At 41.8% G+C, this 13,117-nt stretch overlaps 1 long non-coding RNA gene across 1 annotated transcript; it reads right to left on the bottom strand.

Moving 5' to 3' along the window:
* Positions 1-692: 692 nt before the first annotated feature.
* On the bottom strand, positions 693-8,930 carry LOC115476243. Its single transcript, XR_003943146.1, has 3 exons — positions 8,869-8,930; positions 8,710-8,738; positions 693-722 (listed from the first exon to the last, which is right to left on the bottom strand). It is a non-coding gene; the product is annotated as an uncharacterized LOC115476243 (long non-coding RNA).
* Positions 8,931-13,117: the final 4,187 nt, after the last annotated feature.

The following is a 13,117-nucleotide window of genomic DNA, read 5'->3' as shown; positions in this document are numbered from 1 at the left end:
CTATTTACAACTTCTAATCATCATCATCAATAGGTTTTTCAAAAATACAGTAGGCCTGATATTCAAAGTGATATAAGCTTGTCCACTTAAATCGCCTGTAGCCGCTTAAGTCCCCGATATTCAGTGGTCCTAAACCGGGCAGCGCCGCTGAATGTTGGCTCTGACCGCCTGTTTAAAAAATGGGCAGATCAGAGGCAGTTCAAGGGACGATGTTAGGGAAGAGCCAACAGGTCCCAGCAATATTCAGTGCCAGCACACACATTATGCAGACAAATTTAAGACAACTAAAAAGCTATCTTAATTCAGCCCGCTTAGCTATGCAGGTACTGGTGCTGAATACTGCCGGCACCCGCATAACTTTTTTTTTATTTGTAGTTCTCGCAATCTCTCTCCTGGCCCCCCCAAAAGCCCCCTCCTTCCCTTCCCCCAGCTCGTGCCATATAGAGCTCCCCATCCTCCCATAATGTCATAACCCCAACTCCCCCCCCCTTATAGACTAAGGCCCTTCAGGCCTATGCTCTCTGGTGGTCCACTGGGTTGTTGGAGACAGGGGCAAAGCCACTTCGCTTTTGCTCCTTTCAGATGGCTTGAGAAAATGGCTTTCATGGCTGCCATTTTTTCAAGTACAAGTGAGAGTGGGATGTTTGACCAAGGAAATTCAAATCCTGGAGACAAGAATCTTAAAAAGACTCGACACAACTGTTGTGTTTCGGCCGTCAGGTCTGCATCAGGAGTCTATAAAACATACATATGCAAATAAAGAAAAATTAAGTAAAAACATAAAACATATATGATAAAAGACCACAGTATGCAATAACATATGATAAAAAACAAAATCAAAAGATAAATGTGTGCACTACCTTGCATGGAAGCAGTCTCACAGGAAGTACAAGAACGCTATTAGGCAATCTAGAAAGGACTTTTACAAATCCAAAATTGGCCCGGATTATGCAGACCTGAGACAACTCTACTTTCAGATGGCTTTTATAGAGTTGCATTTTACATTGTTGAAACTGATATAATTATTGGGAATATCTGGATTTATATTACAACAAGGAAAGCTTATTTTTTATATTCTAGGGCAAATTTGGAAGTTAAATCATTTGAAAATTCTGGTCCCACCCAGAGAATTTGCCTTAACAGTAGTTAGCTGGCACTTGGGACTTAATCATTACACAGCAGGAGGTAAGGGTTGAGCTCTGAATAGGGATCAAACCATTTCTAACTTTGCTCAGGTGCTGACCTCTCTGTCTGTACCTGAAGCAAACTCCTCCAAAGTATAACAAATTTGGACCTTTTAAATTCCAGACTTCTCAACTTGCTGGCTAAGGTGAGATTCCTGATATTCTCTTTAATTTAATGCTTAGTGCTTAATTAAATTTGCCCTGTGAAACCTCTTATTTTCTTTCTTTTTCTCTTCCTACCAAGCTCTGAGAGGGAGGCTGTATTGTATTGGAGCTCTAAAGTGCATTTTACATTGTTGAAACTGATATAATTATTGGGAATATCTGGATTTATATTACAACAAGGAAAGCTTATTTTTTATATTCTAGGGCAAATTTGGAAGTTAAATCATTTGAAAATTCTGGTCCCACCCAGAGAATTTGCCTTAACAGTAGTTAGCTGGCACTTGGGACTTAAAATCCCACCCACCCCAGGGTTTTCCACTCATTTATAGACAAACCAAACCTCATTAACTGAATCATACACAGGCAGTCTTACAGACTGTTAACCCCAACTAAGTACACCTGTTCATACCCAATTCAAGAAATCAGGATGACTTTTATTCTCTGCAATAATTGTGGTACTTTAGTTTCAAGGCCAATCATCTGGAGACTTAAAGCTTGCCCTATCTGTCTTCAACTATCTAGTTTTAAACAAGAGCTCAGTAAAGTAATGCAAGAATTGGATACAATTAAACCAGCTTCTAGGACTGCACAGAGAAATAGCTTCTCACCACTCCCTCAAAGAATAAAACCACATAAGAACAGATGGTTCACAGTAGGCTCAGGCAGACTTCGTCATGTGACACAGAAGCATCCACCCGCACAAGTGTTGCCACTAAAGAATTCTTTTGCTCTATTACAGCACTGTAATGCTCCTGAAAATAGAACTGAAGCAGAGGAAAAAGCAATAAAGTTGGAACAAAAAGACATGAAGGTACCCAAAGTGAAAAGACACCCCCAAATCACTAATGTTAAAACACATACCAAGAAATATAGGTGGAAAGCAATGGCCACAAATGCTCGTAGTCTAAGCAATAAAGTTCATGACCTTCAAGCCCTGATGGTGGAAGCAGACTTAGATGTTGTTGCAATCACAGAGACGTGGCTCAACAGTTCCCACAAATGGGATGCAAGCATACCAGGCTATAATCTATTTAGGAAGGATAGAGAAGGTCGTAAAGGTGGAGGAGTAGCTCTGTATGTGAGGAATGATATCATGGCGACTGAAATGACAGGGACCTGGGGAAAAGAAGAAGCGATATGGATCACCTTAAAAAGAGAGGATAGAACTTCTGTCCACGTGGGTGTTATCTACAGACCCCCCACACAATTAGAGGAACTAGATAAAGATCTGATTGCAGATATTCAAAAATTAGGAAAGAAAAAAGAGGTTCTGTTGATGGGAGATTTCAATCTGCCGGATGTAGATTGGAAGATTCCATCTGCCATATCGGAAAGAAGTAGAGAGATCGTAGATGCTTTCCAAAGTGCTCTGCTCAGACAGATGGTGACGGAACCCACGAGGGAGGGAGCGATGCTGGATCTGGTGCTCACAAATGGGGATAGTGTGTCAAATGTGCTAGTGTGTGCACATCTGGGAAACAGTGACCATCAAATGGTTTGGTTTGATATAACATCTGAAGTGGAGGGCGGCCACTCTAAACTCAAAGTCCTGGATTTCAAGCGTGCTGACTTTAGTAAAATGGGGGAATACCTGAGGAAGGAGATGATGGGCTGGGAGAACGAACAGGAAGTGGAAGGGCAGTGGTCCAGGCTGAAAGAAGCAATAAATAGGGCCACAGACCTTTATGTAAGGAGAGTAAATAAAAGCAAGAGGAAAAGGAAACCGATATGGTTCTCCAAGCAAGTGGCTGAGAAAATAAAGGCTAAAGAGTTGGCGTTCCAGAAATATAGAAAATCTCAAGAAGAGGAACACGGGGAGGAATACCGGATGAAACTGAAAGAAGCCAAGAGAGAGGTACGTCTGGCGAAGGCGCAAGCGGAAGAACAAATGGCTAGAAATGTAAGGAGGGGCGACAAAAATTTCTTCAGGTATATTAGTGAAAGAAGAAGGACTAAAAAGGGAATTGTGAGACTAAAAGATACAGCGAACCGCTATGTAGATAATGATGAAGAAAAAGCCAATTTACTAAATAGATACTTTTGTTCAGTTTTCACTGAAGAAAATCCTGGAGAAGGACCGCAAGGGACTGGCAAAAGTACACCTGAGAATGGAATGGATATAGCACCGTTCACGGAAGAGAGTGTGTATCAACAACTTGGAAAGCTAAAGGTGGACAAACCCATGGGACCGGACGGGATCCACCCCAGAATCCACCCCAGAATATAGAGGGAGCTCAGAGAGGTCCTGGCGGGTCCTCTTAAAGATTTGTTTAATAAATCCTTGGAGACTGGAGAGGTTCCGAGGGACTGGAGAACGGCGGAGGTGGTACCTCTTCACAAAAGTGGTGATAGGGAAGAAGCTGGAAACTACAGGCCGGTAAGCCTCACTTCGGTTATTGGAAAAGTAATGGAAGCCATGCTGAAGGAAAGGATAGTGAATTTCCTAGAAGCCAACAAGCTGCAAGATCCGAGACAACATGGTTTTACCAAAGGGAAATCGTGCCAAACGAATCTCATTGAATTCTTTGATTGGGTAACTGGAGAATTGAATCATCGACGTGCTATAGACGTAATCTACTTAGATTTTAGCAAAGCTTTTGACACGGTTCCTCACAGGAGGCTCTTAAATAAACTAGATGGACTGAAGATAGATCCCGAAGTGGTGAACTGGATTAGGAACTGGTTGACGGACAGACGACAGAGGGTGGTGGTAAATGGAGTTCGCTCGGAGGAGGGAAAGGTGAGTAGCGGAGTGCCTCAGGGATCGGTGCTGGGGCCGATTCTGTTCAATATATTTGTGAGTGACATTGCCGAAGGGTTAGAAGGTAAAGTTTGCCTATTTGCGGATGATATTAAGATTTGCAACAGAGTGGACGCCCGGGAGGGAGTGGAAAGCATGAAAAGGGATCTGAGGAAGCTAGAAGAATGGTCTGAGGTTTGGCAATTAAAATTCAATGCGAAGAAATGCAAAGTGATGCATTTAGGGAGTAGAAACCCATGAGAGACGTATGTGTTAGGCGGGGAGAGTCTGATAGGTACTGAGGGGGAGAGGGATCTTGGGGTGATAGTATCCGAGGATCTGAAGGCGACGAAACAATGTGACAGGGCAGTGGCCGTAGCGAGAAGGTTGCTAGGCTGTATAGAGAGAGGTGTGATCAGCAGAAGAAAGGAAGTGTTGATGCCCCTGTACAAGTCGTTGGTGAGGCCCCACCTGGAGTATTGTGTTCAGTTGTGGAGGCCGTACCTTGCGAAGGATGTTAAAAAAATGGAAGCGATGCAAAGAAAAGCTACGAGAATGGTATGGGATTTGCGTTCCAAGACGTATGACCAAAGACTTGCTGACCTGAACATGTATACCCTAGAGGAAAGGAGGAACAGGGGTGATATTATACAGACGTTCAAATACTTGAAAGGTATTAATCCGCAAAAAAATCTTTTCCGGAGATGGGACAGCGGTAGAACGAGAGGACATGAAATGAGATTGAAGGGGGGCAGACTCAAAATAGATGTCAGGAAGTATTTTTTCACGGAGAGGGTGGTGGATGCTTAGAATGCCCTCCCGCGGGAGGTGGTGGAGATGAAAACGGTAACGGAATTCAAACATGCGTGGGATATGCATAAAGGAATCCTTTGCAGCAGGAATGGATCCTCAGAAGCTTAGCTGAAATTGGGTGGCGGAGCAGGTGGGGGGAAGAGGGGTTGGTGGTTGGGAGGCTAGGATAGGGGAGGGCAGACTTATACGGTCTGTACCAGAGCCGGTGATGGGAGACGGGACTGGTGGTTGGGAGGCGGGAAATACTGCTGGGCAGACTTATACGGTCTGTGCCCTGAAAAAGACAGGTACAAATTCAAGATATGAGTTTATCTTGGGCAGACTAGATGGACCATGCAGGTCTTTTTCTGCCGTCATCTACTATGTTACTATGTTACTATGTTACTTTTACGTCCACAAACTGACTGATACCGCACCGATTACAACTAGTAGTATAGGTGCCCCAACTGCAGTATATATGGCGAACTATTTTAAAGACAAAGTCATAAAGTTGCAGCGCTCTCTGCCACAGAACAATGTCGGAATAAGTGATTTTCTCAGCGGCCTAGACCCTAGCCTGGGGAAGTATCCAGACGATCGCACATTTTCACTCTTTACACCTCTTCAAGCTGACTCTGTTAAACGGGAACTACGCTGATTTTCCAGTAAATATTGCAAATTGGATATTTGCCTAAACTATCTACTTAAATGTGCTCCTCCCTGCTTCATCTCTGATCTGACGCAGCATCTTAACTTTATGTTTAGTAGCGGTATCTTCCCTGAAGCCTCTGGAAACATTCTTCTCACCCCCATCCCAAAAGACGCCAAGAAAAGTAGCAAGGACATCACCAACTACCGGCCAATAGCATCGATCCCGTTGTTTGTGAAACTGATGGAGAGCATGGTGCATAAGCAACTTACTGAGTACCTGGAAAAGTTCCACATCTTCCATGAATCGCAGTCAGGCTTCTGCCCTCTCCATAGTACAGAAACGGTGCTCGTCATGCTACTCTCAAACTTTAAGCGTGAGATAGCTGTCGGGAAAAGCATTCTATTGCTGCAGTTTGACATGTCAAGTGCCTTTGACATGGTGAACCACACTATTCTACTGCATCTGTTTGATTATTTCGGGACCAGTGGTAATGTACTGAATTGGTTGAAGGGCTTCCTGACCACCAGAACCTACTGAGTCATCTCCGGAGGCAGTTTATCACCTTCTTGGCCAGCTGTCTGTGGCGTACCGCAGGGTTCGCCTCTTTCTCCTACACTGTTTAACTTGATGCTCATTCCTCTAGCTGCAGCCCTTTCTAAACTTGGCCTCCAACCGTTCATTTATGCAGATGACATCACCATCTACATTCCTTTCAAAAAAGACTTAGCTGAAATAGCCGCCAACATCAGTATTGGGTTACAAACAGTACGTGCCTGGGCGAATTCCTTTAAATTGAAGCTCAACACAGAGAAAACTCATTGCCTTCTACTGACATCACCTTACAGCAAGTACAATCCTTCCACCTTAACTGCACCTTGGCATGACCTGCCAATCTCTACGTCTCTGAAAATTCTAGGAGTAATACTTGACAGAAATCTAACTCTAGTTGATCACACTAATGCAGCCGTGAAAAAAGCATTCTTCTCTCTTTGGAAACTGAAGCGTATAAAACCTTTCTTCCCTAGAGCAGTGTTTTGCAATTTAGTGCAGTCTCTTGTTTTGAGTCATCTTGATTACTGCAATGGTTTCTATGCAGGGTGCATGGAACTGCTTCTTAAAAAATTACAGACTGGCCAAATTACCGCTGCAAGATTGATCTACGGTACATCGAAGTTCGTCAGCTCCAGGCCACTGCGAGAAAAGCTGCACTGGCTACCTGTCAAGGAACGTATAACATTCAAATTTGTGCCCTGATGCACAAAATCCTTCACGGCGAAGCTCCAGCTTATATGGATAATCTTATCATCTTGCCACCAAGGAACCTGAGCAAATCTTCCCAATCCTATTTACGTCTCCACTACCCCTCGTGCAATGGCCTCAAGTATAAAACCAGCCACACATCTACCTTTCCCTACATCAATGCACGTTTGTGGAATGGTTTGCCCAACTCAGTAAAAGCTACCTCTGAACAACAGGCTTTCAGAATCTCCCTGAAGACCGCTTTATTCAGGACAGCTTACCCTGCAGCTCAGCACTGCCTTAATGTTTTCTGACCCGTTATGTTGTGCGACCATACTGCATTCCTTACCTCCTCTCTCACTTCTCTCCCTCTGTCTCTCCCCACCAACTACCTCGCCCTTACTGTATCTGTTTACTACTAGATTGAAGTGTCCTTTTATACTGCTGTTAGCCTTTTTGAACTAATGTAAGCCACATTGAGCCTGCCCATGGGCGGGAAAGTGTGGGATATAAATGCCTAAATAAACAAACAAACAAATAAATAAATAAATAAATAACATCATTTGCTTAACGTCAAAAAATGTGTTCACATATACAATGTTCTCATAAAGTGCTAAATATTGCAAGAACATTGCGTACAATAAAATACATATAAATAATGAATAGAATAGGTACTAAATGTACAAAGCATATGAATGAAATATTATATTGAAAGGATATGCTATGAAGTGTATAGTTACGAGCGGTAAGCTTATAATGAAAAGTAAGTTTATAATGAACACTGAAAATTTTTTTTTCATAATTACATATTCGCATGTACAATATTCCCATGGAATGCTAATGTTGCATAAAACATCTGTGCAGTAAAATCTATATAAACACATGAATAAATGAAAAAGGGACTAGGCATACAGGACATGTGAATAAAATTGTGTATTAAGAGGATATCCTATAATATATTTATAGTGTGCTGACATTTTTGAGGACATAAATATATGTACATAAATATATATTCTCATATGCGATGTTCTCAAAGAATGCTAATGCTGCATGAAACATGTACAATAAAATCCATATAAACGCATGAATAAATAAATAAATAAATAAATAAATAAAATAGGAACTAGGCATACAGGACATATGAATGAAATTGTGTATTAAAAGAATATCCTATGATATGTAGTGTACTGACATTTTTTATTAGAAACATAATTGTGTCTGTACCTATGCATCCCTTATAAAACTGATTGGAAAAAAGATGATCCAACCATGGTGACGTGGGGACGTGAAAAAAGTTTTAAAAAGTTTAAAAAGGGGGCTTGCAAAAAGTTAGATGCATTGAAAATAATATTGAAAAGAGGAACCTGAAAGATAATAAAATGAAAATGATAATACAAATGAAAGTAAAAAAGAAAAAAGAATGTGCTTGCAAAAAATGAGGGAGGGGGAAGGAACGAGGAAAATGGAGTAGGGGGGGAAGGGGGAGAAAAAAGTGGAAAGGCAAAAAAGGAAGGGGGGAAGGAAAAAAGGAAAATATGAAGGAATGAGAAAAATAGAGGAAGGAGAAAAGAAAAGAGAAGAAGAAGAATAGTAACATGAGGGGGAAATAAATGAACATAAGAAGTGTGGAACAGAGAAACCATAAAGTGGAATAGAAAATAACAAAACAATAATAATAATAATAATAATAATAATAATAATAATAATAATAATAAATAAAAAGAACTAGGATTGCATTAACAGGACATGCTTCTATGTATTGCAGATGGTGTTATTAATGCCATGCATGCATTGTTATAGAAAAAGGATATTGAGATGTTATAACGAGACATGCTTCTATGTGTGTTGATGCTGTTATCGATAGCATGCACGCTTGGTTGTGGGTACCATGTTAGCTGGAAGCTAAAACCATATGTAGAATGAAAGATATTACTGACCTTGCTCAATAATGTGTCGTTTATTGAGTCTGTAAATGCACAGGAATGAAGAAATACATGTAAAAGTAAAAATAAAACACAGTGAAAAGTGAATGAAACAGTGATCTGTAAAGGGTATTGCACTAAAAGATAGGCAAAACTAATCAGTGTTATACTAACCTCAGACACCAGGAAGAACAGCTGATATGTGCAGTAGGTAGCACCTGATGTGATGATCTGTTGTATGGGTCTGTTAACAAGGAAAGAAACAGTGGAATAGTTTAGAAACAATTGCAGGAAACGGCAGGGGAGCAGAAAGAAAGGAAAAATAAATACGGTGGAGCTTGACAATAAAAGCTCTCCTGCTGGTAGCTTAATGAAGGAAAGACCAGCGAGACAATAATTTACCTTTAGAAAGACCTTTGGTAATGAGCTTGCTAGTAGACAAATCAAGTGTCGTAAAAAGCATGAAAGGAACTTATTGCCTAGATGTACCTTTAAAAAGCTAGTCGGAAATGACGTCAGGGGTGATTGAGTTAAAAAGTGAAACCATAACTTTAAAATAAAAAATGAAATGGGAAAAAAAGTGTGGTGGGGTGGGGGGAGGCACTGAACAAAGAACAGATTATGGTGCTAGAATGTTGACACGCTAGATTGAGAAAAAAACACGAAGTACTTCCTGGTTGATTCACTGATTGAATGACCTGATGTGTGAAGGAATGACGGTACTGAAAAAAAGAAAAAGGAACTATGTGTAGATGACGGCTCTTAGAAACTAGGAGTATATGAATGAATGAAAAAAGCTGTCCCATTGTAGGAGTGGCCACTGGATCTGGCCTGCAACACCACTGGATCAGGACTGTCAGGACGGCCTCAAGCCCATATTTACCCAAGGACTTTGCCTTCTTTATACCACATTCCAGACCTGAACTTTTACAGAACTTTTACATTCTCTTGTACTGTGCCTTAACTACAAACTGTCAGCTCCTGCTTGCAAGATACCAAAGTTGCTGGAATAACTGTTTGAGACAGGATGCAGGTGCAGTAGATAACCGCTTGTAACATTTAGTAGCCAAGGCTTGCACACAAAACCAGCCTGCCCGTAGACGCTACATGAATAAAAGATAGTCTGGGAGTGTCGCCACCCCCACCCTGCACCTCTGAGCCTTAAGCTCCATTGAGCCTTATCAACTCTGTGAAAGAAGCATTGTGTGATTATGTGTGTGTGCTAAAACAGGGCGATAAGTTTCGTTTTCTTTGCTAGTATCATTTCAGTATTATGACGTGTGTATGTACTGTAAGAACTACAAAAACTACAAATGTTTACTGCGCATGTCAGATATGATGTATAACGTGCCTAATGCGCAGGCCCTTAGGGGAGGTATAAATGTGAGTGTCAGATGATTTCTGACACACAGTATCCTGAGACTGAACTCAGTGCTGTACATTGCTAGCAATAAAAGCTGTCTTGCCTTTGGAACCAGTTGCCTCTTGTCTCCTGATTTACTAGCTGAGAATCCTGTTACACCATGATTGAGAATGAAGAAAACAGTAATGATTGTGGAAATGAAAAAAAGGGGAGGGATTAAAAAAAACAATAAATATGATATAGTAACATAGTAACATAGTAGATGACGGCAGAAAAAGACCTGCACGGTCCATCCAGTCTGCCCAACAAGATATCTCATATTTGCTGCTTTTTGTGTATACCCTACTTTGATTTGTACCTGTGCTCTTCAGGGCACAGACCGTATAAGTCTGCCCAGCACTATCCCCGCCTCCCAACCACCAGCCCTGCCTCCCAACCACTGGCTCTGGCACAGACCGTACAAGTCTGCCCAGGACTATCCCCGCCTCCCAACCACCAGCCCCTCCTCCCAACCACCGGCTCTGGCACAGACCGTATAAGTCTGCCCAGCACTATCCTCACCTCCCAACCACCAGCCCTGCCTCCCAACCACCGGCTCTGGCACAGACCGTACAAGTCTGCCCAGTACTATCCTCACCTCCCAACCACCGGCTCTGGCACAGACCGTACAAGTCTGTCCAGCACTATCCCTGCCTCCAAACCACCAGTCCCGCTGCCCACCACCGGCTCTGGATATAAAAGATAAAGAATAATAGAATAATAAATTACCCTGTCAGTGACTTTGAAAATGAAAAATTCTAAAGATACATGGACAATCAGAAAAGATATGATGAAATGAACATGAAAATGGAAAAAAGAATAATATAACGAACGGTGTAAAGAAAAGGAAGAAGAGGATAAAAAAGGGGGGAAGGACGGAAAGACGGAAAAAAGAAAAAAGGAAAGAAAAAAGGAGAAAGGGGGGGGGGGGGGCAAAAGGGAGTTGAGAAGAGGGAAAGGGCCAGAAACGTGGTCGAGAGGGATAAAAAATATGATGCAAAATGAAACAGAAAACAGAAAACAACAAACAAACAGGAGCTTGGTACACTGTGAGGGGCATAATCGAACGAAAACGTCTATCTCCATGGGCGTTTATCTCCAAGAATGGGTCCGTGAAGGGGCGGACCGAACCGTATTTTCGAAAAAAAATAGACGTCCATGTTGTATTCATCAATTTGTGAGCTGGGCGTTTTTGCTTTTCAGTGATAATGGAAAATGAAAGCGGCCGGCTCAAAAACGAATAAATCCAAGGCATTTGTTTGTGGGAGGGACCAGGATTCGTAGTGCACTGGTCCCCCTCACATGCCAGGACACCAACTGGGCACCCTAGGGTGCACTTTTACAAAAACAAAAAAAAAGGTAAAAGAGCTCCCAGGTGCATAGCACCCTTCCCTTGTGTGTTGAGCCCCCCAAATCCCCCTCAAAACCCACTGCCCACAAGTCTACACCATTACTATAGCCCTAAGGGGTGAAGGGGGGCACCTACATGTGGGTACAGTGGGCTTGGGGGGGGGGGGGGTTGGACGACTAACCATTAAGCTGCACAATTGTAACAGGTGGGGGGGGGGGGATGGGCCTGGGTCCACCTGCCTGAAGTCCACTGCACCCCCTAACAACTGCTCCAGGGACCTGCATACTGCTGCCAGGGAGGTGGGTATGACATTTGAGGGTGAAAATAAAAAGTTGTGAAACATCATTTTTTGTGGTGGGAGGGGGTTAGTGACCACTGGGGGAGTCAGGGGAGGTCATCCCCGATTCCCTCTGGTGGTAATCTGGTCATTTAGGGCACTTTTTGGGGCCCTATTCGTGAAAAAACGGTCCATGAAAAGTGCCCTAAATTCTAGCTACAAACGCATACTTTTTTTCCATTATCGGCGATAGGCGCCCATCTCTGTTCGGGTGATAACCATGCCCCAGTCTGGCCTTCACCACGCCTCCGACACGCCCCCATCAACTTTGTACGCTTCCGCGATGGAGTGCAGTTGAAAACGTCCAAGTTCGTCTTTCGATTATACTGTGTTATTCGTTTTTGTGAGATAAATGTCCATCTCCCGATTTAGGTTGGAACTTGGGCGTTTTTCTCGTTCGATTATAAGCAGACATGTGTGATAACTGAAAAATTAGTATAATAGAGGAAAAACAGTGTACTACATTAGGAAATCAACAGAATGGGCAAGAGGGAAGCTAAAGTAAAGTGAATGCTGGAAAAAATTAAAAAATGAAAAAAGGTGAAAAAAAGTGGATGGTATATGATGAACAATAAAAAAGAAGAAAGGAAAAAATAATAAATGCAAAATAAATTCTTAATTGTAACACGTATTTTGGACACATCTCCGAGGTTGTGAACTTAACCAAAAAAGAAAAATTAAAAAAGGGATAATGCATCCCAGGAAAATATATAAAACGATAAAAGATGGGTATAATCGATTAATTGGAAAAGTCGGATGGATTAATTTCAAAAATATATGTAGGGAACAATATGATTTGCATAGGTAAAGACTTCAGCAGAAAAGGGAACTATTTAGGGGTACACTATAATATGGCTGAAAAACATAGACTACATTAGCAAAAAATTAATTATATAAAAAAAACTAGGTGAATTAGTGTTTACATGAATGTGAAAAGTGTTCAAATAAAAGGACGGAAATCAATTTCGTTGTTTAAACCTTTAGGGATCAAAGTCTGGAACTCATAAATAAGCTTCTGTTCCTCACCTAGTAGTTGAGCATCTAAATCGCCACCTCTCCATTTTTTCGTGAATGTTCTGAAAACTAAAAACTTAATGTCAGAGATCGAATGATTCGCTGAGACCCAGTGATCAGCTAATGGTGCCGATATTACTTTCCTTTTTATACAGCTGCTATATTGTTTTGGCAGGCATTTTATTTATTTAATACATTTGTATCCCACGCTTTCCCACTAAAAGCAGGTTCAATGCGGCTTACATAGTATTAGGTTATACAGAATTTTGTTAGATAGGTAGGAAAATTAAATGTAGCATAGGAATAGCTTGGATGGGTC

The sequence above is a fragment of the Microcaecilia unicolor genome, chromosome 8 (genome assembly GCF_901765095.1).
Source record: "Microcaecilia unicolor chromosome 8, aMicUni1.1, whole genome shotgun sequence".
Taxonomy (NCBI): Eukaryota; Metazoa; Chordata; class Amphibia; order Gymnophiona; family Siphonopidae; genus Microcaecilia; species Microcaecilia unicolor.
Note: the sequence above shows the minus strand (reverse complement) of the source record. Positions and strands in the feature narration are given on the sequence as shown.